Source organism: Heloderma suspectum, chromosome 2 (genome assembly GCF_057233095.1).
Source record: "Heloderma suspectum isolate Gila_16-S chromosome 2, 16-S_ref, whole genome shotgun sequence".
Lineage (NCBI taxonomy): Eukaryota > Metazoa > Chordata > Lepidosauria > Squamata > Helodermatidae > Heloderma > Heloderma suspectum.
In genome coordinates, this window is record NC_139459.1 from 226646303 (window position 1) to 226671005 (window position 24703).

At 43.1% G+C, this 24703-nt stretch overlaps 1 protein-coding gene across 5 annotated transcripts in view; it reads right to left on the reverse strand.

Moving 5' to 3' along the window:
• The window catches only part of QTGAL (queuosine-tRNA galactosyltransferase), a 288495-nt gene that overhangs the window by 96955 nt on the left and 166837 nt on the right, over positions 1 to 24703 (reverse strand). The gene's annotated exons all lie outside the window — the stretch shown is intronic.

Consider the following 24703-nt stretch of genomic DNA (forward strand, 5'->3'; position numbering starts at 1 on the left):
GGACATGAGTTCAACAGCACCCTCCTACCCATGTGCCCCAGCAACTTGTGTACATCAGCATACTGCCTCTGATACTGGAGGCAGCATATAGTCATCAGGACTAGTAGCCATCAATAGCCTTCTCCTCCATGAAGTTGTCTAACCCACTTTTAAACACATCCAAACTGGTGACCATCCCTACTTCCTGTGGTAGCGAATTCCATAGTTGTAACTATGCACTGTGTGAAGAAGTACTTCCTTTTATCTGTCCTGAATCTCCCACCAGTCAGTTTCATGGGATGACCCTGGGTTCTAGTATTATGTGAGAAGGGAAAAAATGTCTCCCTATCCACTTTCTCCACACCAGGCATCATTTTGTACACCTCTATCATGTCTCCCCTTACTCACAGAATCACAGAATAGTAGGGTTGGAAGGGTCCTAAGACCATCAAGCCTCTTCTATATATGCTAAACAATCCCAGATGTTGTAGCCTTTCCTCATAGGGGAGTTATTCCAGATCCTGGATCATTTTAGTTGCCCTTTTCTGCAGTTTTTCCAGTTCTACAGTATCTTTTTTTAGGTGCAGTGACCAGAACTGTACACAGTATTCCACGTGTGGTCGCACCATATATTTGTATAAGGGGAGTATGATCTTGGCTGTTTTATTTTCAATTCCTTTCCTAATTATGTGTAACATGGAATTTGCCTTTTTCCACAGCAGCTGCACACACCTGTCTTCAGAAATGAAGCTCAAATAAATTAATTCAAATTAATTCAAATATTTTCTGCTTGTTTTTCTTTGGCACAGTTAGTTCTGTGTAAGACCTGAAATTGAGTTCTTGGGAACCAAGCACACCTGAATGCTTTATTATTTACACAGAACATTCCAAAATTAACAGCCAGCAGAAAGGGCTGTCTTACAGACAAACCAAGTTAAACAGATTTAGGGCTCCACAACATAGCGTGAGGCTGAAAGGTATTTACAAATGGTTATCCTGTTTTTTTAAAAACATCTATAAAAAGCGGGGGCGAGCAGAATCAGCGCACCTGGCTGTAAGTATAAGCAGATATAGCACACACACATAGCCTTTTGGTACCTGGTAAGAATAAATCTGAATGAAACTAGTGTCTTGGGAAATTAAAAGAACATGACCCTTAATTTGTATATTTTTGAATGATGACAGCTTCACTGAGTAATACCAACAAAGCCAGGAAGGTTTATAATCACCCTTTTCTGCTTTAAACAAATATGTCTCAAACCTAGTGCTGAAATAAACCAGAATATCCGGATTATGTAAGGTAAATCTATTCTTTCCATTAATACAAGACAAAACGTCTAGCAAGTTTGCAGGCTAATCTTGTTGACAAGCTAAAGGGGCATACTGCACCCTGCTTTACGTATACATGCAACATTTCTTGTAGGCACTATTTAAGCAGACAAAAGAAAACATAGAAAACAAAGTACTGCCCTCTTCATTACTGAAAATGCATCCGACTCCACTGTAAATTAATGTCTTCATAGTATCACAACAATTGTTTAAAACTTTCAAATCTTGATTCTAGTATACCTTCCTAAATCTGTATTAATGTCCTTACCTTTCAAGTAGTATGATGCATACAAGTTACCTGAGTTCTACCAAAAGGTAGAAAAGCCATAAGACCAGGGACTCCCTGACTGTTAATAATCAGCTATTCCACCAGAAGCTGCTGTGCAGTACAATGCTATACATGCCTGTACATAAGTAAGTCCCATAGAGTTCAATGGAGCTTACTCCTAGGTAGGAGTGCATAGGATTGTAGCCCAAGAGTAATAATATTCACTCATGCTGATGAATGTAAGACTAATACATGCATGTTTTATAATTTTGTAGATTGCGTTTTCATTTAGCTGAAAAACAACTAATACATTTATTAAATAAAGACGCAAATATTGCTTTTCTACCTTCAACATGCGCTGATGTACTGTTCTGTTAAGTCAGACAAAGGCAGGTTACTTACCTGTAACTGTAGTTCTTCGAGTGGTCATCAGTGCATTCACACATATGGCCTCTGCAGAGCCTCATTCGGGAGAGTTCTATAGCTGAGGAATGTTTTGGCGGGAACCCTCCTCACCATCCCACTGCACATGACCAAGTGGGTTCCCACCTATCTCCTCAGTTCCTTGAGACCACAAAAAACATTAGTCTTGGCTCCAAGGATCCCACGATATCAAGATCAAGATGATATCGACACCGAAGAGGGGACGGTGGGTGGGCTGTGTGAATGCACAGATGACCACTCGAAGAACTACAGTTACAGGTAAGCAACTGCCTTTCTTCTTCGTGGGCTCTGTACATCACATATATGGGCAACTGACAAGCCAACTTACCGGAGTAGGGCAAGTGTCCTACAGTAAAATGGACGAAAGAACCACTCTCCCAAACATGCAATCTACTCCTGCATGCACGCCCAATTTATAATGCTTCATAAAAGTTGAAGGGGTAAACCACGTTGCAGCCTTGCATAGATCCTTTAAAGTCACCCCTCTTGCGAAAGCAGTCGACGTTGCAATGGCCCTTGTCGAATGCACTCTGATTCAGTGAGGAAGCTCTTGGCCAAAAAAGCTGGTATGTCAATTCAATAGTCTGAATTATCCAAGCAGCCAACCTCTGGGGCGCTACCAGCAATCCCTTCTTCAGACCAGCATAGCATACGAACAATCTTTTTGATTTCTGAAATGATTCAGTCCTTGCCTTGTAAAACACTACGGCCCTTCGTACATCAAGATTGTGCAAATGTCTCTCCAGCTCCGAAGATGGTGAAGGAAAAACGGCTGGGAGCACAATAGATTCATTTATATGAAACTGCAAAACCACCTTAGGAAGAAACGTGAGGTTGGGATGAAGGACAACTTGTCTTTAGGAAACACCATAAATGGAGTATCAATACGGAGGGCACAGAGTTCACACACTCTCTTAGATGACGTTACTAAAAACGCCACTTTCCAGGAGAGTAAATGGATATCAAGCGTACCATAGGTTCAAAGGGTTTTGTCATCAAACCCTGCGGCACCAACGAAAGATTCCACTGTGGAGCCAGATCCTTCACTGGAGAACCCAAGTTCCGTAACCCACGTAGAAACTGCTTGGTGAGAGGGTGAGCAAAGACTGTATATCCCTGTATCTGTCTTCTCATAACTGAGACAGCTGCAGTGTAGACGGTAATAGAGGAGAACTTAAGACCCCACTCAAACAAGTGATGAAGGAAAGAGAAAATATCTGAATTTGAACCTGAAGTAGGACAAAACCCTTTAGAAACAACAAAACGCTCAAATATCACCCATTTACTCTGGTATGACCTTCGGGTAGCTGGTTTCCTTGCAGCATCCAATACCTGTTGCACCGGTGATGACATGGAACTTCAAGCCCCTTCTATCGAATTCTCCATGCAGTCAGCTTCAGAGTGTCCAGATCCGGATCCATCCTCAGTCATGTGAGATTAGATTCTGTTGGAGCGGAAGTTGAAGAAAATGTCCTTTGACCATGTCAGAAAGGATCATGAACCATGGTTCTCTCAGCCACCATGGTGCGATCAACAGACAGTTGGTCTACTCCTCCTTGATCTTCGCAATCACTCTCAGTAGCAGAGGAAATAGAATAAAGAGATAGAACAATGCTCCACTTCATTGAAGGAGAAAGGCATCTCCCAATGATGCTCGACCAATTCCTGCTCTTGAGCAGAACATTTTGCAAATTGCATTTGACTGGTTTACAAACAGGTCCACTGACGGCTGTCCCCATCTCCGAAACAGGCGACATAGGACGATCGGGGACATTTCCCGCTCATGGGATGTTTGGTAAGTTCGACTGAGGGAATCTGCTAGTGTGTTGTCTACTCTGGCGATATGAATCACTGTGAAGCAGATGTCCCTCGGTACAATCCAATCATAGATCTTGATAGTGCAGCCCACCAGTCTGGATAAATGGGTTGTTGCTGTTCAGTCGTTCAGTCGTGTCCGACTCTTTGTGACCCCATGGACCATAGCACACCAGGCCTCCCTGTCCTGCGCTCTCTCCTGGAGCGTGCTCAAGTCCATATTCATTGCATCAATGACGCTACCTAGCCATCTCATCCTCTGCTGTCCCCTTCTCCTTTTGCCTTCAGTCTTTTCCAGCATCAGGGTCTTTTCCAGAGAGTTTTCTCTTCGCATTAGGTGGCCAAAATATTGGAGCTTCAGCTTCAGGATCTGTCCTTCCAATGAGCACTCAGGGTTGATTTCCTTTAGGATGGACTGATTTGACCTCCTTGCAGTCCAGGGGACTCGTAAGAGTCTTCTCCAGCACCACAGTTCGAAAGCATCAATTCTTCGGCTCTCGGCCTTCCTTATAGTCCAGCTCTCACAGCCATACGTTACTACTGGGAAAACCATAGCTTTGATTAGACAGACCTTTGTCGGCAAGGTGATGTCTCTGCTTCTTACTATGCTGTCTAGGTTTTCCATAGCTTTCCTCCCAAGGAGCAAGCGTCTTTTAATTTCATGGCTACAGTCACCGTCTGCGGTGATCTTGGAGCCCAAGAAAATAAAATCTGTCACTGCTGCCATTTCTTCCCCTTCCACATGCCAGGAAGTGATGGGGCCAGATGTCATGATCTTAGTTTTTGTAATGTTGAGTTTCAAACCAGCTTTTGCACTCTCCTCTTTCACCCTCAACAAAAGGCTCTTGAGATCCTCTTCGCTTTCTGCCGTTAGGGTGGTATCATCTGCGTATCTGAGGTTGTTGATAATTCTCCCAGCAATCTTAATTCCGACCTGTGATTCATCCAACCCAGCGTTTCTCATGATGTACTCTGCATATAAGTTAAATAAGCAGGGCGACAATATGCAGCCTTGTCGTACTCCTTTCCCAATTTTGAACCAATCGGTTGTTCCATGTCTGGTTCTTACTGTTGCTTCTTGACCCTCGTACAGGTTTCTCAGGAGATAGGTAAGGTGGTCTGGTACTCCCATCTCTTTCAGAATTTGCCACAGTTTGTTGTGATCCACACAATCAAAGGCTTTAGTGTAGTCAATGAAGCAGAAATAGACGTTTTTCTGGAATTCTCTTGCTTTCTCCATGATCCAGCAAAAGTTGGCGATTTGATCTCTAGTTCCTCTGCCTCTTCGAAACCCAGCTTGTACTTCCGGTAGTTCTCGGTTCGCATACTGCTGAAACCTAGCTTGTAGGATTTTGAGCATAACCTTTCTGGCATGTGAAATGACTGCAATTGTACGGTAGTTTGAACACTCTTTGGTGTTGCCCTTCTTTGGAATTGGAATGTAAACTGACCTTTTCCAGTCTTGTGGCCACTGTTGAGTGTTCCACATTTGTTGGCATATTGAGTGCAGCACTTCAACAGCATCATCTTTTAGGATTTTAAATAGCTCAGTTGGAATACTGTCATCTCCGCTAGCTTTGTTGTTAGTAATGCTTCCTAAGGCCCACTTGACTTCACTCTCGAGGATGTCCGGCTCAAGTTCAGTGACCGCACTATCATGGCTATCAGGGACATTCAGATCTTTCCTGTATAGTTCTTCTGTGTATTCTTGCCACCTCTTCTTAATCTCATCTGCTTCTGTTAGGTCCCTGCCTTCTTTGTCCTTTATCATGCCCGTCTTCGCACAAAACGTTCCCTTGAGATCTCCGATTTTCTTGAAGAGATCTCTAGTCTTTCCCATTCTGTTGTTTTCCTCGATTTCTTTGCATTGTTCATTTAAAAAGGCCTTCTTGTCTCTCCTTGCTATTCTCTGGAACTCTGCATTCAGTTGGATATATCTTCCCCTTTCTCCCTTGCTTTCGCTTCCCTTCTTTCTTCAGCTACTTGTAAAGCTTCATCAGACAGCCACTTTGCTTCCTTGCATTTCTTTTTCTTTGGGATGGATTGAGTTGCTGCCTCCTGAACAATGTTACGGACCTCCGTCCATAGTTCCTCAGGCACTCTGTCTATCAGGTCTAATCCCTGAAATCTATTTGTCACCTCCACTGTACATTCATAAGGGATATGACTGAGGTCATACCTGAATGGTTTAGTGGTTTTCCCTAGGTTCTTCAATTTAAGCCGAAATTTTGCAACAAGAAGCTCATGAAGTGAGCCACAGTCAGCTCCAGGTCTTGTTTTTACTGAGTGTATAGAGCTTCTCCATCTTTGGCTGCAAAGGACATAATCTGATTTCGATACTGACCATCTGGTGATGTCCATGTGTACAGTCGCCTCTTGTGCTGTTGGGAAAGGGTGTTTGCTATGATCAGCGTGTTCTCTTGGCAAAACTCTATTAGCCTTTGTCCTGCTTCATTTTGTACACCAAGGCCATGCCTGCCTGTTATCCCAGTGATTTCTTGACTTCCTACTTTAGCATTCCAATCCCCTATGATGAAGAGGACATCTTTTTTTGGTGTTAGTTCTAGAAGGTGTTGTAGGTCTTCATAGAACCGATCAACCTCAGCTTCTTCGGCCTCAGTGGTTGGGGCATAGACTTGAATTACTGTGATGTTGAATGGTTTGCCTTGGATTCGTACTGAGATCATTCTGTCGTTTTTGAGATTGTACCCCAGTACTGCTTTTCCCACCCTTTTGTTGACTATGAGTGCTACTCCATTTCTTCTAAGGGATTCTTGCCCACAGTAGTAGATACGATAGTCACCTGAATTAAATTCGCCCATGCTTGTCCATTTTAGTTCGCTGATTCCCAAGATGTCCATGTTCAATCTTTCCATCTCATGTTTGACCACCTCCAGCTTACCTTGCTTCATTGATCTGACATTCCAGGTCCCTAAACAATATTGTTCTTTACAGCATCGGATTTTCTTTTCACCACCAGACACATCCACAGCTGAGTGTCCTTTCGGCTTTGGCCCAGCCGCTTCACTCTTTCTGGCGCTACTTGGAAATACCCTCTGCTCTTCCCCAGTAGCATATTGGACACCTTCCGACCTGAGGGGCTCATCTTCCGGTGTCATATCTTTTAGCCTTGTGATACGTTCCATGGGGTTTTCTTGGCAAGAATACTGGAGTGGGTTGCCATTTCCTTCTCCAGTGGACCACATTTTGTCAGAACTCTTCACCATGACCTGTCCGTCTTGGGTGGCCCTGCACAGCATAGCTTATGGCTTCACTGAGTTACGCAAGCCCCTTCGCCACAACAAGGCAGTGATCCATGAGGATGAATGGGTACCACCCTGTTTATTTAAGTGCCAAAGAAAGAAGTGTTGTCTGTTAAAATCTGGACATGTCTGCCCTGTACGTAATTCACGAAGGCTTTTAAGGCCTTCCACACCGCTAATTACTCCAGAAAACTGATGTGAGCCATACTCTTTCTGTACTTGACCATCAACCTTGAATCTGCAGTGGCCCACAATGGGCACCCCAACCAGTGAGGGAGGCGTCTGTGGTGAGAACTCAAGAAGGAGGAGATTGTACAAACAGGATGCCTTGATTGAGATTGACTGGATTCATCCACCAGTGAAGAGAAGCAGCAGCACGGGATGGAATCAGCAGTCAGGTTCGACGAGCATTGGTCTTGTTGTGGAAAGCACAAATAAACCAGTTCTGTAAAGGTCTCATTCTTAGATGTACCCACTCCACTACCAACACTGTTACTGCTATGCGTCCCAAGAGGCACTGTCTGACATGAGCCGATGCATGTTGGTCTCAAAGCAGAGTGGATGCCACATCAATTAGCTGATCCAAGCATTTCTAAGGAAGGTATGCACGCCCCGCTTTCATGTCTAAGACTGCTCTGATGAATTATATATCATCTGAGTGGGAGATAATGTCGACTTCTCCTTGCTGAGACATCGACCCAGAGCGTCTAAAAGATTCAGCACAAGTACAATGGTATGATCTAGAGACTTCTTGGATGGGCCTACCAGGAGCCACTCATCCAGATACGGGTAAACTTCAATCCCCTTGAGATGGAGATATGCACAGACTACCGCTATGCATTTTGTGAACACCCTTGGGGCAGTATCCAGCCTGAAGCGTAACACTCAAAATTGGAACATGTCAGAATCGACTGCAAAACAAAGGAATCTCTGACATGCTTCTTCTATGTCAATGTGGAAGCAAGTGTCTTTCAGGTTCACTGCAGCAAATCAGACACCTTTTCGCAAGAGAGGAAGGATCATTGCCAACATAGTCATTCTGAATCTGATCATGTGATAAACTCATTTAGGAGTCACAGATCTAAGATTCCTCCATCCCTTCGGGCAACCGTAAAATATCAAGAGAAAAAACTCCTCTTTGTTTGGTCGAGAGGGACGCGCTGAATTGCACCTTTCTGAAGGAGCAGTTCCATCTCGAGGTGTAATGGTTCCGACGGTGCAATCACTCTTAGGATTTTGACCAGTGGAAGGACATCAAGTTCAATCTTGTATCTGCAGTGAACAACAGCCAGCACCCAAGAATCAGATGTTATTGTCTGCCAAGCTGGGAGAAATAAAGATAGGCAGTTCCCAAAAGTTGTGGTAAACAGGGGTGGGATGACACGGAGAAGTCAAAGGTGCCGCTTGGAAGAAGTGTCAGAATTCATGCAAGATTGACGAAACTTGGAGGAAGAATACTGTTTCCCCTGTTGTTGTTGCTGCGGCTGGTACCAAGAGGCACCATCTGTAGTCTGCCTTTGAAAACATGGTTGATGCTGTCGAAACCAACGTCGAGGCCTGAAAGGTGGTTGTTGGTGTGACTGTCCAATGCCCATCTTCTTCGCTGTTGATCTTGCTTTTTGCACAGAATCCATTTGTCATCTGTTTTAGAATTAAATAACCCTTTCCCATCAAAAGGTAAGACTTCAATCCTAGAACAGACCTCTGGTGTTAATCCAACTGGACAGAGTCAGGCATTACGCCATAACACAATGGAACCTACCATGGATTTTGCATTGCAATCCACCTGATGACGGGCAGTACTTATTTCTTGTCTGGAGAGTTTCACTGCTTCCACCTGAAACATTCTGGTGAGCTCTCTCTGGTCTTATAGGAGGAAAGTACATAACAGGTCCATCTTCTCCCACAGAAATAACTGATAACGTGACATCATTGCTTGATAATTCGCCATGCAAAGTCCCAAAGCTGCAGAAGAATATATTCTACATCCCATCAAGTCAAGTCTATATCTCTCCTTATCCACTGGGGAAGCATGAGACTTCTCGGATCAACCCTGAGCCAACTCTACAATGATTGAATTTGGGCGTGGGTGAGAAAAAAGGAAGGAGGCATCCTGTTCCTGTACCTTATACATGGAGTCTAGATGCTTCGAGGTGGGTGCCATCAATGACAGGGCATTCCAAGTCTGCTTCACAGTCTGTAACAGCATGGGAAGAAAAAGGATCACTACCAGCACCGATGCCTCAGTATATACAGTGTCGAAGACCGGATCTTGTATGTGTTCTCCAGGCTGTTGGAAGCCTATCCCTAGAGATTGTGCCATTCGTAGCACCCATGTCTTCGGAAGGAGACACTCTGTCCCTAGTATCTACGACCTCATCTGGAGATGAAATTGAAGGAGGAATGGAGGAATACAATGAAGAATCAGACTGACAGTCATCCACAGAGTCCTGCGAGAGCTCCACCCGTTGTATTGTCATTCTTTGTTCATCGTGTTCTTGCACAGGAGGCGATGGTAGAGGACAATTGGAAGGAGGTTGATCTACATGGCCTCGAGGCTTTCCCAATGACGACAGACGCGGGTGCACCAGTAGTGGTGGTAAAAAGACATCGTCATCCGGTGGGCGCGCGACTGACACAGTAGGTCCATACCAAGGCAGAGTCACCTCCAAACACCTGGAATGATCCTAGTATATGTCATAGTCCCTTCGTAGTCTCCAGTCATCACACTGGTAAGATCTATGGGGAGACATAAACCAATCCAAACCACAATCCCATTCTCAGTGAGGAGAGCGTGGACGGTCAGAATAAACATCGTCATGGTATCAACACGGAGAATGATACTGAGTGGTAGGCTACCTGGGGAAAGCAGACAATTGATGTCATCTGTACTGAGGTGACTCCGATCTTCAGTCTCGAAGGTTCGGTACTAGAGAATGGGGCTACCCATCCCAAGGACTGGAATGAGGTCAGTGTCGAACGGGAGAGGCCTCCCTGATCTCGCCTTCAGAGGCTGTAGACAGTGGTTCCATCAGAGGAACTGCTGTCAGTATTGACAAAAGTGTTTGAATTAGTGAATTTAGAAGAGGAGGAGGAGAAGGAATCTCCAACTCCAAAGCTCTCAGAGGAGTCTTTTTTCCCTCCTTCCTTTTCTTTTTCTTAGGAACTATATCTGGCATGGGTTGAGAGCACTATGCCTTTTTAGAGATCTTTTTTAGCTGCAGATAGCGTTAGCAAGCGACCCACATAGGGGGGTCCGTGCATCCCACCTCCAATGTTGATTGAGGGGGTGAAACCAAAGCAGGTTGCGGCATGCTCATGGTCCGCGGAGCACCTGATGGAGCCTGAGACTTTTGGGTGTACACCACTTCCAGTGCCCTTTTCCACAAAATCATTTCCAATCTTTCTGAACAATTTTTACAGGCTTGTTTGGAAAACGATTGCCAACAATGAGAATTTTCTACAACGTGGGCCTCCCCGAGGCAAAGAAGGCCTAAAGATAAAAATCTTTAGAAAAAAGATAAAAAAAAATCTTTTTTTTTAAGATAACAAGAAGGATAAGAAGAACCTCAGCACTAAAATCTGAAAAAAAATGCAGACAAAGTTCCTGAAGAGGCAGCCGTGATGGTGGTCAAAAAGGAACTAAGGAGACAGGCGGGAACCCACTCATGAACAGTGAGATGGGGGGGTCCTGCCAGAAATGTTTCTCAGCTATAGAAGTTTCCCAAATGAGGCTCCGCCAGGCACAGAGCCCTTATGTGTGATGCACAGAGACTACGAAGAAGAACATATATTTATTTAAAATATTTATATCCCACCTCTCAATCTTGGGCTTTGAGGTGGTTTACAATATCTTAAAATCCACAGAAGAGATAAAAGCAAAAAAGAACAATAAACGGTAAAAAAGCAAAAGCAGCAAAAAGCCATAAAATAAAATAGCAAAATACAATAAAACAATAAAAACAGAAACCAGCAGCAGCAATGAGGATACAGTAACACTGAGAAAGGCAAGAAAATTGCTGATTTATGCTTTAAGAGATCAGTTCTGTTGTTAAATAAGTAAAAATTGATGAGAAGACATCACTGCACATCATTTACACAAAAAACTGAATGTGGTATGTGGTAAGGGAGCAACTGGTTTGAAAGGCACATGGGGTCTGGTTTTATGGTACTGCTGACTCTTCCACCCCACCCCACCCCCTTTTAGGTTTTAAGAGGTTCAATAAAATCACTTTAAAAATAACTATCTGAATCAGAGAATAACAAAGCAGCACGGTATGAGGCAATAAAAACCTCAGCTTTCTAAATCCAAAACATTTTGTTCCAGTGCGTTTTAAACCTACAAGATATATTTAAGCTGCATGATAACCTAACATTGAGTTAAATGATAGGGTAAAATGGTTTATTTCACAGAATCTTAAAATTACAGTCCATTAAGTCCAACAAAAGACATAGCAAAAATTTAAGCTGCAACAGATTATGTTAAGAGGAATTCTGTAACTTCTGACTGATAGATAATTATATCTATTTGTTAAAATATATAGAATATTTTTTGCTGTTGTTGCTTAAATCCAATCATTAATAAATAAAGGCCATCGTTCCAAATTTAGCTGACTTATATCCACCATAATATTTGCCACATAAAGTGTTCAGAGAACAGCAATACACACATATCAAGACCCCACTCAATGAGTGAATATCCCAGGGAGTCATAGACAGGTCACCAGGAAACCTGGTACTACTGGACAACTGTCACAATTCTGAAGATATGTTCTGTCACACTTTTTCAGATATGTACAACTGTGAGAAAAGGTTTGCAAACCTTAATGCTAATTATGGAAACCCCATAGTTTTACCATGATAGTCTTCATGAATCAAAACCAGTCCTTTTCTAAATATCCAATAGGGTTTATATTAACCAATTCCTTGTCATGTGAAATAAAACCATGTGGGAACTGGACAAACAAGGAATACTTAAGAGTCAGGGTATGTGCAAAAGTAAGTGAACCGCTGGTTGCATCAGCTCAATTAAAGGGAATAATTAGAATCAGGTGTTTAAGTAATTAGGTAGATTTTCAGGGGTGAGTTTGGGAGGCCCCACCTTATAAAAGGATCAGAATCTTTGAGAGTTTGGACTTCTCCATACGGTTGTGTGGAAACACACCATGCCATGATCAAAAGACATCTCTGAGAACCTCAGAAATGCAGTTATTGCTGCTCATCAGCCTAGAAAGCGTTACAAAACCATTTCTAAGGATTTGGGGTTCCACCAATCCACTGTCAGACAGATAGTCTACAAATGGAGAAGGTTTAAGACCACAGTTACACTACCCAAGAGCAGTCATCCTACCAAAATCTCTCCAAGAACAAACTGGCACAAAATCCAGGAAGTCAAAAAGAACTCCAGAGTAACGTCCGAGGATCTTCAGGCCACTCACACCTTGGCTAACGTGAGTGTTCATGGTCCCCAAATCAGAAAAAGACCAAACAAGAATGGTGTTAATGGGAGGACAGCCAGAAGGAAACCACTGCTCTCTAAAAAGAACATTGGTGCCCATCTGAAGTTCACTAAAGATCACACAGATGATCCCCAAGACCTCTGGAACAATGTTCTCTGGACAGATGAGTCAAAGGTTGAACTTTTGGGCCTCAATGAGAAATGTTATGTTTTGAAAAAAACAAACACTGAGTTTGACAGAAGAATCTCATCCCAACCATCAAGCAAGGCGGTGGGAATGTGATGGGCCTGCTTTGCTGCCTCAGGACCTGGACAGCTTGCCATCATTGACACAACCATGAATTCTACAGTATATCAGAAGATTCTGGAAGAGAATGTCAGGCCATCCATCCAGGAGCTGAAGCTGAACCGAAAGTGGCTTATGCAACAAGACAATGATCCTAAACATACAAGCAGATCTACAAAAGACTGGCTGCAGAAGAAGAAATTCTGTGTTTTAGAATGGCCTAGTCAAAGTCCAGACCTAAACCCCACCAAAATGTTGTGGTAGGACCTGAAACAAGCTGTTCATACAAGGAAGCCCTCAAATGTCACTGAGTTGAAGTAGTTCTATATGGAGGAATGGGCTAAAATTCCTCAAAACTGATGTGAGAGGCTGACCAACAGTCACAGGAAATGCTTACCTGAAGTCACTGCTGCTCAAGGGGGTGCCACCAGGTGCTGAATCTAAAGGTGCACATACTTTTTCACACATGGATATTGAATGTTGAATCAGTGTGGATAAATGTTGAAAAAGCATCGAGTTTGTGTGTCATTTATTTAATCAGGTTATCTATTGTTCTTTATCTAGGTTTATGGGATTAGATTAAGATCTAATAACATTTTAGGTTGAAAATATGTAACAATCCTAAGAGGTTCACAAACTCTGTCTCGCCACCGTAGCTGGAACATATTGCAAAAATATGTAGTAAACATTCAGATTTGACCTAGACTTGGGTAACTAGGTCACTGCAACATTTAAGGACTTTTTATATTCTATGTTTTTTAATGATATGGATGCTTTAAACATAGTATCTGAAGGAAAACAGTTCACTCATAATATAGAGGTTTCCCGAGAATGTGGTGTATTTTGGAAGGGACTATGGATTCAGTTTCCTGAATTAATTACTGTTCCAATGTGTTACTAATTCAGACCACAGCTACAATTAGGCCCTAGCAAACCAAGTGATACCATACCACTCCAGGGCCGAGGGTTTGGGCAGACTCCAAGCCTGTTGGAATCATAAGAAATGTAGTTCTCACATGTTGAGAGGCACCCCTTGTAACAGTCTGTATGGCAAAGATCCTCCTGATGCAGAATCATCTGGGTGGAGAGGCACCCAATCCCAGACATTCAGGACACAACACACTTTGAAGCTGGAGATGCCTCTCAGAGCATGGGAACTATTTCCTGAAAAGCCCAGCACATCCAGTAATATTCAGAATCCAAGAACAGGGACTGGACTCTTCCCATGCCCCCTGCACCTCTGATGGCTCCTTCAGAGTAAGCAGGGTCAGCAGGGTGGGATTGATTTCCACTGCCATTCAAACTGTTCTGAAGCCCAGTCTGCTTTTAGTACATGGGAGTCACATTTTGCATGATGCTGCAGGCTTTAGACCAGGCTCCAGCCTGAACAGTAGTGACTGGACCCTCCCTGCCATGACCACGCCACAGGAATCTTTGCCCTGGTGAACAGATGGGATGTCATTAGCATATGATGGGTCCTAGAGATTCCTGAAAAACCCAAAGCCTTTTCTAAACACATTTTGGACTCCGATATGCCCAGGGTCAGCACAAAATGGATCTGGAGGGTTCCCACCCTTTAAATTCAGTAACCCCAGATCATTGAATCATAGAATAGTAGGGTTGGAAGGGGCCTAGAAGACCATTGAGTCCAACCACCTGCTCAGTGCAGGAATCCAAGTCAAATAATCCCTGACAGATGGCTGTCCAGCCTCATCTTGAATGCCTCCAGTGTGGGAGAGCTCACTACCTCCCTAGGTAATCAGTTCCACTGTCATATTGCTCAGTCAGTCAGTCAGGACTGTATTGTCATACAGTCAGGAAGTTTTTCAAATCCACCTCTATCAGGGAGCAGAGTGAAGGTGTGAGCTTATGTATCAGTAGGGGCATGCGAAGAGAAACTACTAACGGGGCTTAATTTTGCATGATGTTCATTTTTCATACCTATTATTATTGTAAGGTTAGTCACATAACATGACTAGCTGAATATAGAATGGTCATCCAGAATGCTCAATTCTAGATGGGATTCTGTTGGGCCCAGAATCTATGCACAGGATAAACTAGAACATAGAACATTGTATCTGCAGGTTGGCTGAAGAGAATGCTTTCGAGCATGTGCAAAATATGCCCTTTCCTCATCACTGAGGAACCCACAGTAAGGTCCCATGTATCTCAAAAATGGCAAAGACTTATGGTCACTAGGAGTGGTTTTCAAAGCAAGTTCTAGTCTTAGGACCACTTTCTTAGCAAATTAAATACAACTAGGAGACCTAAGGCAGAACAAGGAGCAATCAAATAAGTCTTTGCCCTTCCTTCTGACCACTAAGAGATTATCTAATGCATCTTTGGTTTCTTTGCTCCATCAGCAGACCTTGCCTACATACTTTCAAGATGCATTTAAAAGATAATGGAAGCTAAGCTTATCCCCATGTCATGCATGCCGATTGCCAAATTTTGCACAGTGAAGAGCATAATCAGCCTCTCCCAACCTGGTGCCCTCCACCAGATGTGCTGGACTACAACTCCCATTGGCCATGCTGGCTGAGAATTGTGGGAGTTGCAGTCCAACACATCTAGAGGGCACCAGGTTGTGGAAGACTGGTATATATTAATATATATAGCCAGTGTAATGTAGCGCTTACAGTGTTGGACAGGGACTCGGGAGATCTGAGTTCTAGTCTCCACTCGGCCATGAAGCTCACTGGGTGACTTTGGGCCAGTCTCTGACTCTCAGCCTAACCTATCTCACAGATGTGTTGTGAGGATAAGATGGAGAGGAGAAGAACCATGTAAGTTACCTTGGGTTCCTCACAAGAGAAAAAAAGGCAGGATATAAATGTAATAATAAATTTTAAAAAAATTAATCAGTGGCCTTGTGGATCAATGGCCTTGCTCTTCATTTTCTGATTTTTACTAAAATGCATTTCTCAACCATCTTTCTGGGCTGCCACAAAGATTTTCAATGTAATCTGCAGCTGGCATTCTGCAAACTGGTGAGAAAAAGATTCACAAGAAGAAAACGGTCTTTTTGTGAGGCAAATCTAACAAGGTCATAATCTTTTAAACCATTTAACTCTAACAATCTCATATTGTCAGCATGTTTCTTTCTTATGACTGAACAGCAGCTCTTTGGTTCTATGGTTTAATGCGGTCTGTGCTCTCTAATCATTCTTAGTGGAATCAATATAAATCCCTAACAGAAAATGTTCAGACCCTAGGATGAAAAAGGCAGCAATTGTATTAATCCTGAAAGGCCCTCTGAGAGAAAGTAGGCCTTGTGATGTTTGCCTCAAGACAATTAGTAACACATATGGCCACACAGGTGTGTCTCCTAAGATCATCACCTCACAAGGAAAGACAGCTTAGGCACAGTATGTGTTGTTGATCTGTTTGTAGTTAATCTCCACAGAGATGACTATTTGTTTAATCAGGGAATCACAATCAAAGGGTAAATTAAAATAATAAGGGTAAATACAGTCGATGTAACATTTCAGCAGACTGCATAAGGAAAATGAACAGTCCCCAAGCCTATAGGAGCAGAATACTTGTTTAGCAGACTATAGATAAAAAATAGGCTATTTGTGAAAATATATGGAAATCTATTATGAGACAAATCAAGTATAATTTTTCTTTTCCTGCAAATGATGAGCCAAGTGAGTTTCATCAGAATAGCTTGGAAAGTGCAAGTACATGAGACAATGCAGTGGAAGAGACTTGTAGGGAGGAGGAGGGTGAATCTTCGGAGATGAGCTTCAATCCAGAGATCATACTAGAAAATCCCTTTAGCGAAATATTTGGGAACCATGAATATATTGCTCGTAAGCCTCCAATTCTGAGGTTGGTTTTCCAGTTATTCCAGATGGCAATAGAGATCCTTGGCATGCGAATTCCAAGACAACCACCTTCCCATTAAATGACTTATTTTATGGTGGTTGTCCTGGATTTGTATGCCAAGGATCTCTTTTGCTGTCTGGAATAACTGGAAAACCAGCCCCAGAATTGGAGCCTTAGTGAGGACACTAAGACAATATATTCATGGTCCCCTCTGATCAGGAGTCTACAAATTTTGGCTGGTGTTAATGGCCAAAATGTTTACTGCGGCCACACACTGGGTTGACATTTCCATTGAGTTGTCCACCACAACCCCAAGATCTCTTTCTTGGTCAGTCACTGCTAGCTCAGATCCCATCAGGCTATACTTCAAGTTGGGATTTTTTGCCCCAACGTGCATCGCTTTACACCTGCTTACAATGAACCGCATTGTAAGCCATTGCCATTTAGAGTCTCCCAGTTTGGAGAGTTCCTTTTGGAGCCCTGCACAATCCCTTTTTGCTTTAACCACCCTAAATAATTTGGTGTCATCCACAAACTTGGCCACTTCACTGCTCACTCCTAAATCCAGATAATTTATGAACAGGTCGAAAAGCATTGGTCTTAGTACAGGTCCCTGTGGGGTAAGAAAGGAATAGAGTAGGAATAAATGGTAAATTCTCCCAATTGGGGGAAGTAAATAGTGGGGTCCCTTCTCTCATATGGGAGATGCTCCAGCCCTTTGATAATTTCAGTTGGCCTTTTCTGTACTTTTTCCAGCTCTGCAATATCGTTTTTTAGGTGTGGTGACCAGAACTGTACACAGTATTTCAAGTGTGGTCGCACCATAGGGCAGCATGATATTGGCAGGGTTATTCTCCATTCCTTTTTTAATTATGCCTGACATGGAGCTTGCCTTTTACCACTGAGGAGTAGTGTGGGAATGAGCTATGCCACCTTTTCAAAAATCATGTAGAAACCCTAGGACTTACCATGTTGTCCAAAGGGTGGCAGAATACTTGCCATAATAATAAAAAAATGTGGACCTCTGGCTTCTAATTCTATAAGAACATAAGAAGAGCTATGCTGAATCAGACCAAAGGGCTATCTCATCCAGCATCCTGTTTCCCAACCAGATGCTTATGAGAAGTGCACAAGCTCCACAGACATCTCTTGCTGTTGCTTCCCAGCGTCTGGTATTCAGAGGCATGCTGCCTCTCATCTTAGAGATAGTATATATAGCCGTCATGATTAGGGATGTACAGATTTTGTTAAATTCATTCCGTCTGCGTTTTGCAGATTGTCAGGCATCTTTTCGTTCTGTCGGCCACTCATTGACGGAATCTGATTTTTGTATGAGGATTTTGTTCTTGTTTGCAAAAGCATACTTGTGCAAATGAAAATTCGCACAAATCCCACCCAAAAGTAAAAAGCCGGTCCACTGCAGAATCTGCAGGTCAGAGTCATAGAAATCCAAACTCATTCTAATCTGTTGAGGATTTCTCCGACATCCCTAGTCATGGCTAGTAGATGTTGTTAGCCACCTTCCATTGAACTATCCACCACGATCCAGGGTTGCTTTCCTGGTCAGTAACTGCCATTTCAGAAAAACCCATCAGTAGATATGTGAAGGTAGGATGTAGCCATTGATAACCTTATCCACCATGAATTCATCTAATCCCTTTTTAAAGCCATCCAAGTTGGTGGACATACCTATTGTTTGTGGCAGCAAATTCCATAGTTTAACTATGCGCTGTGTGAAGGAGCATTTCCTTTTATCTCTCCTGAATCTCCCAGGTGCCATTTCCAGTTGCCTGAACACATTTCCTTTTGGTGGCCTGATATCATTCAGTCAATACTGGGCTTAATGATGAAGCTTAACATTCATGATTTTAAATAAAATGCCCTCTATTTCAGAATGTACATACATAGAGTCTGGAAAATATACAAAGATGCAAACAGGCAAAGGGGGAAGAAAACTGAAGTTAGACATTGACAGGCCAATCGAAAATGGATAGAGAGAGCAAGAATCCCACAACAGAGAGAAATCTAGACATATAGGAGAGAGTTGGCAGAAACTGCAGTCACATATGAGAAGTCACAGGATTCTAACACCACACTCTAATAAAGCTGCTGACAACTCAGTTAGGATTCCAATAAAAATCCACTGAAATATAGTTCTACATCTTCATGGATCACAAAACGATGGAATATATAATTACCTTAGAAATGCCTGTGACTGAACAGAAGAGGGGGTAGTTCTACCAGCCAGGCATACTGTGAACCATGAATGACAGGTTTGTTCAATGGAACCACATTCTTGGCAAGGGTTTGCACAAATAAAGTTTATTATGTTCAGCTCACAATAAGATCGGGACCAAGTATTTTTACGTCAGGATATTCAATGATTAAAAAAAACACCATGTCAAATCTGTAAATTAAGCACACCACATCAACTCAGGAACCTATTTCAAAATACATGAATATACAGGTAAAAATCCCTTGCAGGCTCATTAAGTTCATAGGTTCCACCAAAACCACCACATCTTCCTCTGTCTGAGCTGCAAGTCCTGACCTCTACCATTTAAGTGCTCTTCCCACAGCCACTACTTGCTCTCAGAATCCTCTCAGATTCCAAAATAACTCTCCCCCAAACCTTTCTGATAGCCTAAACATCTCCATCATCCATATTTCCTTCCCCATTAGTCAACATTTCACAACTTTTCTCCTTGGCTGTAAATACTGGCAAACTGCAAAGTCCACATTCGGTTAGGCTCTGTTCTATGCACTCTGCTCTCCTTGACATATTGTTACTTTAAAGGAAACAGCAGCAGGAGAGGATGTTGCTGCAACATTACGCCATTGGTCATAACTAAAAGCATCAGCTTCCTAGTAGTGAAGATAGTCCAATAATTTGTGTTGAGCCCTAGGGGTGTGACAGGTTGCACTAAGGAGCTCAAAGCATCTGATAAGACCCTTGGATAATGTTGGATAGGCCTGGTGTAAAACATCTGCCTACTATTTGCAATCAAGAGGTTTAGGGAGCGATCCTATGGCCGTTGGTCAGTGGCTAGATGGCCATAGGATATCTGATTTTCTGGGAACCAACCTTGGAGCCCGTGCTCCGAGGTCAGTTCCCGGAGGTCTGACCTCCCCCCACTTCCGCGTGCTCTGGGCTCACAAGAGGAGCAAGGAGAGGCCAAAATGGGGCATTCCCAGAGGGCGTTCCAGGGTGACGAGGGCATACAACACATCCAATTTGTCGTATGGCAGCCTCCTCCCGCACTCTGCCCTCCCGCGGCTAGACAGCCACAATCAGCTGTCTAGCCAAAAATGCAGGGCAGGAGAAGTGTGGAGGGAACAATCCCATCCGTGCTTCTCCTGCCCTGCATTGGATAGGCGGTCGCCTCCAAGTTCGGAGGCGGCCACCTATCTGCATAGGACTGTGCCCTTAGGTTATTATCACAAAAATCTATATGCTTCAAAAACCAGGGCCCATACCCAGCTATTATTTCTTTTTATTTTATTTATTTAACTTATATCCCACTTTTTAGGGTGCAACCGTCACAAGGTGGCTTATAACAACTACTTAATAAAATATATCAAAAATAAAAAAATTAAGCACAAACCAGTAAGTTAAACAACTAAAACTGCCACCAGCTCAAACATGAATCCAGCATAAAGCCATCAATAAAAAGCTAGGCACTACAAACATTTTAAAAATCTACTTAAAAGTCACCAATATGGGGGCCATATATATTTCCCAGGGGAGTGAGCTCCAAAGATGTGGGGGGCCCACTGAAAAAGCTCTGCCCTTTTCCTGGTGCCCACCAATTTGATGGTTCTTGGCAGCTGGCCAAAAAGTAGGGCCTCTCATACTGATCTCAAAGCCCAACCAGACTCATATGAGTGCGGGTGACCCTTCAAGTAACCTGGTCCCAAACCATTCAGGGCTTTAAAGGTCAAGACCAACATTTTACACTGAGCTTAGAAATGAAAAGGCAACCAATGCAACTGGTACAGAATGTGTATAATATGATTCAAATGCCTGGCCCCCACGAACATCTCAACAGCTGCATTCTGTGCTGGATGAAGTTTCCAAACTGACTTTATACACAGCCCTATATAGTGGGCATTACAGTAATCTAATCTGGATGTAACCAGGGTGTGTGTAACTGAAGCCAAATCTGCTTTCCTCAAATAGTATGGTTCACCACCTGCAATCCTAAACTGGGAAAAGCTACTCTATGCTGGCAAAAGCCACTCCTAGGCACCAAAGCCTCCTATGCCTCCATAGATAGCACCAGGCCCATGAAAATGCCCTAACTGTGTGCCTGACTCTGTACCTGGGGAATACAATTCCCTCCGAAACTGGTTACAAACCTCCATCTAGAGCAGTGGTCTTCTGAACCAAGAGTAGCTCCATCTCATCTCAATTAAGTTTCAATTTGTTCACTCTCATCCATCCCAGAACTGCCGCCAGACACTTAGGGCTTTTCTGCATGAGGCTTTTAACCCACCAATTTACCAAGACGTCTGTTTCCAGATTCCTTGCAGATTAAGATCGGCTCCTTTGCATGTCTTTTTTCGGGGGGAGGGGGGTGTCTTTCTCTTCCTTTCCTTATATACCGTTACACAGGCACCAGGTGGCACTGTGGTACAGCAGTATTATGCAACTACACTAGGCTTTATCCTGCCATTCACAAATATCAGACTTTCCTCATTAGAAAAAACCCTGCTAAAATGGTTGCAAAGCACAGGAGATGCCCTGGAGGATGCTGACGTCATGTAAAGGACCCACAAACTACTGTGAGGAATTACGAGCGCACAACAAAGGCCTCATGTAGAAAGTCTGTTATTCTGGATTTTCACTGTTTCCCTGGGATTAGTAGATTAGGTCTGTTCTATGCACTCTGTTCCTCTGCTCTTCCTATCCTGGCTGTTCACAGTGATCCATGCATTGGTAACCTCAAGATTGGATTACTGCAATGCACTCTATGTGGGGCTTCCCTTGGTCCAGAAACTCCAGCTAGTGCAGAAGGTGATGGTATTGACATATAAATCCCCAAGAAAGCAATCCTATGGCTACTAGACAGTGCTTAGACTGCCATAGGGTTAGAAACCGCACTCCCCTCCCCCTCCCCTTCCCCTCCCCTGTTGTTGGCAGTGCGATTTTTACCTGTCTCTGCACTCATAACCACAGTGCGGATTGGGCAAAAAGTGGGTGTTCCTGGGGAGGGGGGAGACCTCAGAAGCATTGTTACAACATTTCCTATGCACTGTCCGGCCGCCCCCCCACCCCTCCTGCTCCAATGTCCCCAGCTAGACAGCCAAAATCGGCTGTCTAGCCACAAATGCAGGGCAGTCTTCACATGGAGAAGAGGATCCCCTCCATGTTCTGCCCACCCTGCATTGGACATTTGGCTGCCTCCAAGTTCGGAGGTGGGTGCCTATCCCGATAGGATTGCACCCTAAACAACTTGGGACCAAGTTACCTGAGGGAGTGCCTATTCCCATATCAACATACCCATTCACTATCAGGATCTCCTGGTTGTCCTGTTGCCTGCACAGGTACATCTGACGGCAACCAGGGGAAGGGGCTTTTCTATTGTGATCCCCTGCCTTTGGAATTCCCTCCTCCTTGGAGTGCGACAGATGCTATCCTTCATAGCGTTTAGACGTCTGTTGAAAACTTATCTATATACACAGGAATTTGCTGATTCTTATCCTTAGCTTGGCAGGTTTTCTTTGTTGCTGTTTTTATCTTTATCTTTTATTGTTTTAATTCATTTTCTACACAGCCTTGTGATTTGATAATGAAGTGTGGTATATAAATATTCCAAATAAATAAACAAACAAACAGATGGAAAAAGAAGTAGAGCTGTGCATCATCTGCATACTGATGACACATTAGCCCAATTCTCCAGATTGGGCTAATGTGTCGACACATTACACTCATCCCAGTAGCTTCACGTAGATGTCAAAAAGCATGGAAATAAGATGCAACTCTGAGGCTTCCTAAGGTCCACTAGCACAACATTTTGAAAATGCCCTTCTAGAAAGGACCAGAGCCACCTTAACAATGTGTAGCCCAAGGCCCAGTCTGGAGGCAATTCAGAAGGGTACCATGGTTGATGGATTGAAAGCTGCTGAGAGGTTCAGGGGAACCAAAAGCATTGCACTCCCTGTTATCCATCTCCCAGCGTAGGTAAACCACCAGGTCAACCTATATGGTTTCCATCCCAAAATCAGGTACAAATCATCAGTTTTCAGAGGGATCCAAAACCATGGATCCAAATCATCAGTTTTATCCAAGACATCACTTCTCACTCTTGCTTAAAAATGCTAAATTTAACATTGGACAGTAGTTGTTCAAGCCAACAGGTTCAGAGGAGATTTTATTATAAAGGAAAGGAACCTGACCTTTCCCTTCCCCTAAATCCTCTGCACATCCTCATGCCTGCTCCAAAGCTTAGCACAATATGAGAGACCTCATTCCTCTGCACAGGATAGGGAAGAAGCAATTATCACTGATGCACTGACCTTTAATCTGCCTGCTGAAAAGCTCAGTGAAACAGAATCACGCCTCATCCCACTTTTGCTTGGGAGAGGAGAGGGGGCAATTCACTCTGTTGATGTCTCTTATTTGGAACTTGAGAGTGCTTCTGAGTTTTTCCTTATTACTGAAGTTATGATCTCACAATCTAGATCCGACCTTGAAAGATGTGTGCAACCTTTGCACACATACAGAAAAACAAGAGCTTGAAGTGAAGTTCTTAAGAAAAACTGTTATGTGAATTGGCCTGAGATTTTCATTACCATGCTTACTTCTGATCATATTCACCCCCCACATCCCCAAGAAAGCACTTTTGGAACAAGTTTACCCCTCTCCACATAATAGCTTGAAACTGTTTTTTTCTTCTTCTTTAAAGAGCTGGGAATAACACTTCCCCCAGCATCTCAAACTTCTACACATTTATTTATCTACAGCTACTGCCAAACCCTAGAGCAATGGGAACTCTATAGCTTTGTGGGACGATCATGAGAAGCGGCTAAGACACCCATACACACGTAAACTATGCCAAATTCTGCAGTAAGCAAGACAAACTGGTAAAACTGCATTATGAAACCATTCATGAATTAATCCGTAGGTGTAGATCTGGCTTCTTCAGTGAGATAATGAGTTTATTCTTCATTTTCTGCCTTGCCTCAGGGAAGCGTATGTCATATTTTTAGCAAACTGTGACTTCGTCAGCCACTTCAATTTGATTTCCTAGAGCTTTAGAGAGAAAACACCAACTGACTGTGTTTCAGAGTATTCTCAACTAAATGGATAAACTGACTCGTGTCTCTGAAAGCAGTGTGTGGGTGTCTTTATTCAGTGGCACTGTGCAGCATGTATTAGCCTACTGACTAAGTTTGCATTGCTATGAAGAAATGACTGTGCAACAAAAGGTCCTTCTGTAATTTCTCAATGATGCCTCTTCACTTGGGCTACTGGCTTCATGCTAATCCTGTTGAAAATGACACATTGTAATGGCATGCATACAGAATCCCTGAATGTTGGAAGATGAGCACTCCTCCATTACCTTCATTTACAACAGCTTTTCTTTAATAATTCTGCAGAACTAGTCACTGATATGAAACCCGTAACACTTACTATGACAGCAAAAAATCCACATGAGAAATTCCATTGGCAAATTCACACATCTGGCCTTAAGCAATGGATTTCTGTAGAAGATCTCTATATTATGCAGCAAATACGGTGTTCAAGAAATAGTGATGGACACAGGAACTCTCTACAACTATGAGCCTATGATCTTCAACAGGTTGCAGGATTTCTGGCCATGTCAACAAAATCAGCAAGGACAAAATATTTTTTGTGATGCCAACTCTCAGAGGCAATAAACTAAATAAAGCAACTCGGATGGTATCCACCTAAGAGTACATAAAGAACTCAAATATGAAATTGTTGATTTTGTAAGATAAAAAGAGCCATAAAATCTAAAAAAAAAACCCAAATTCTCAAACACCTGGGGGAAAAGGAAGGTCTT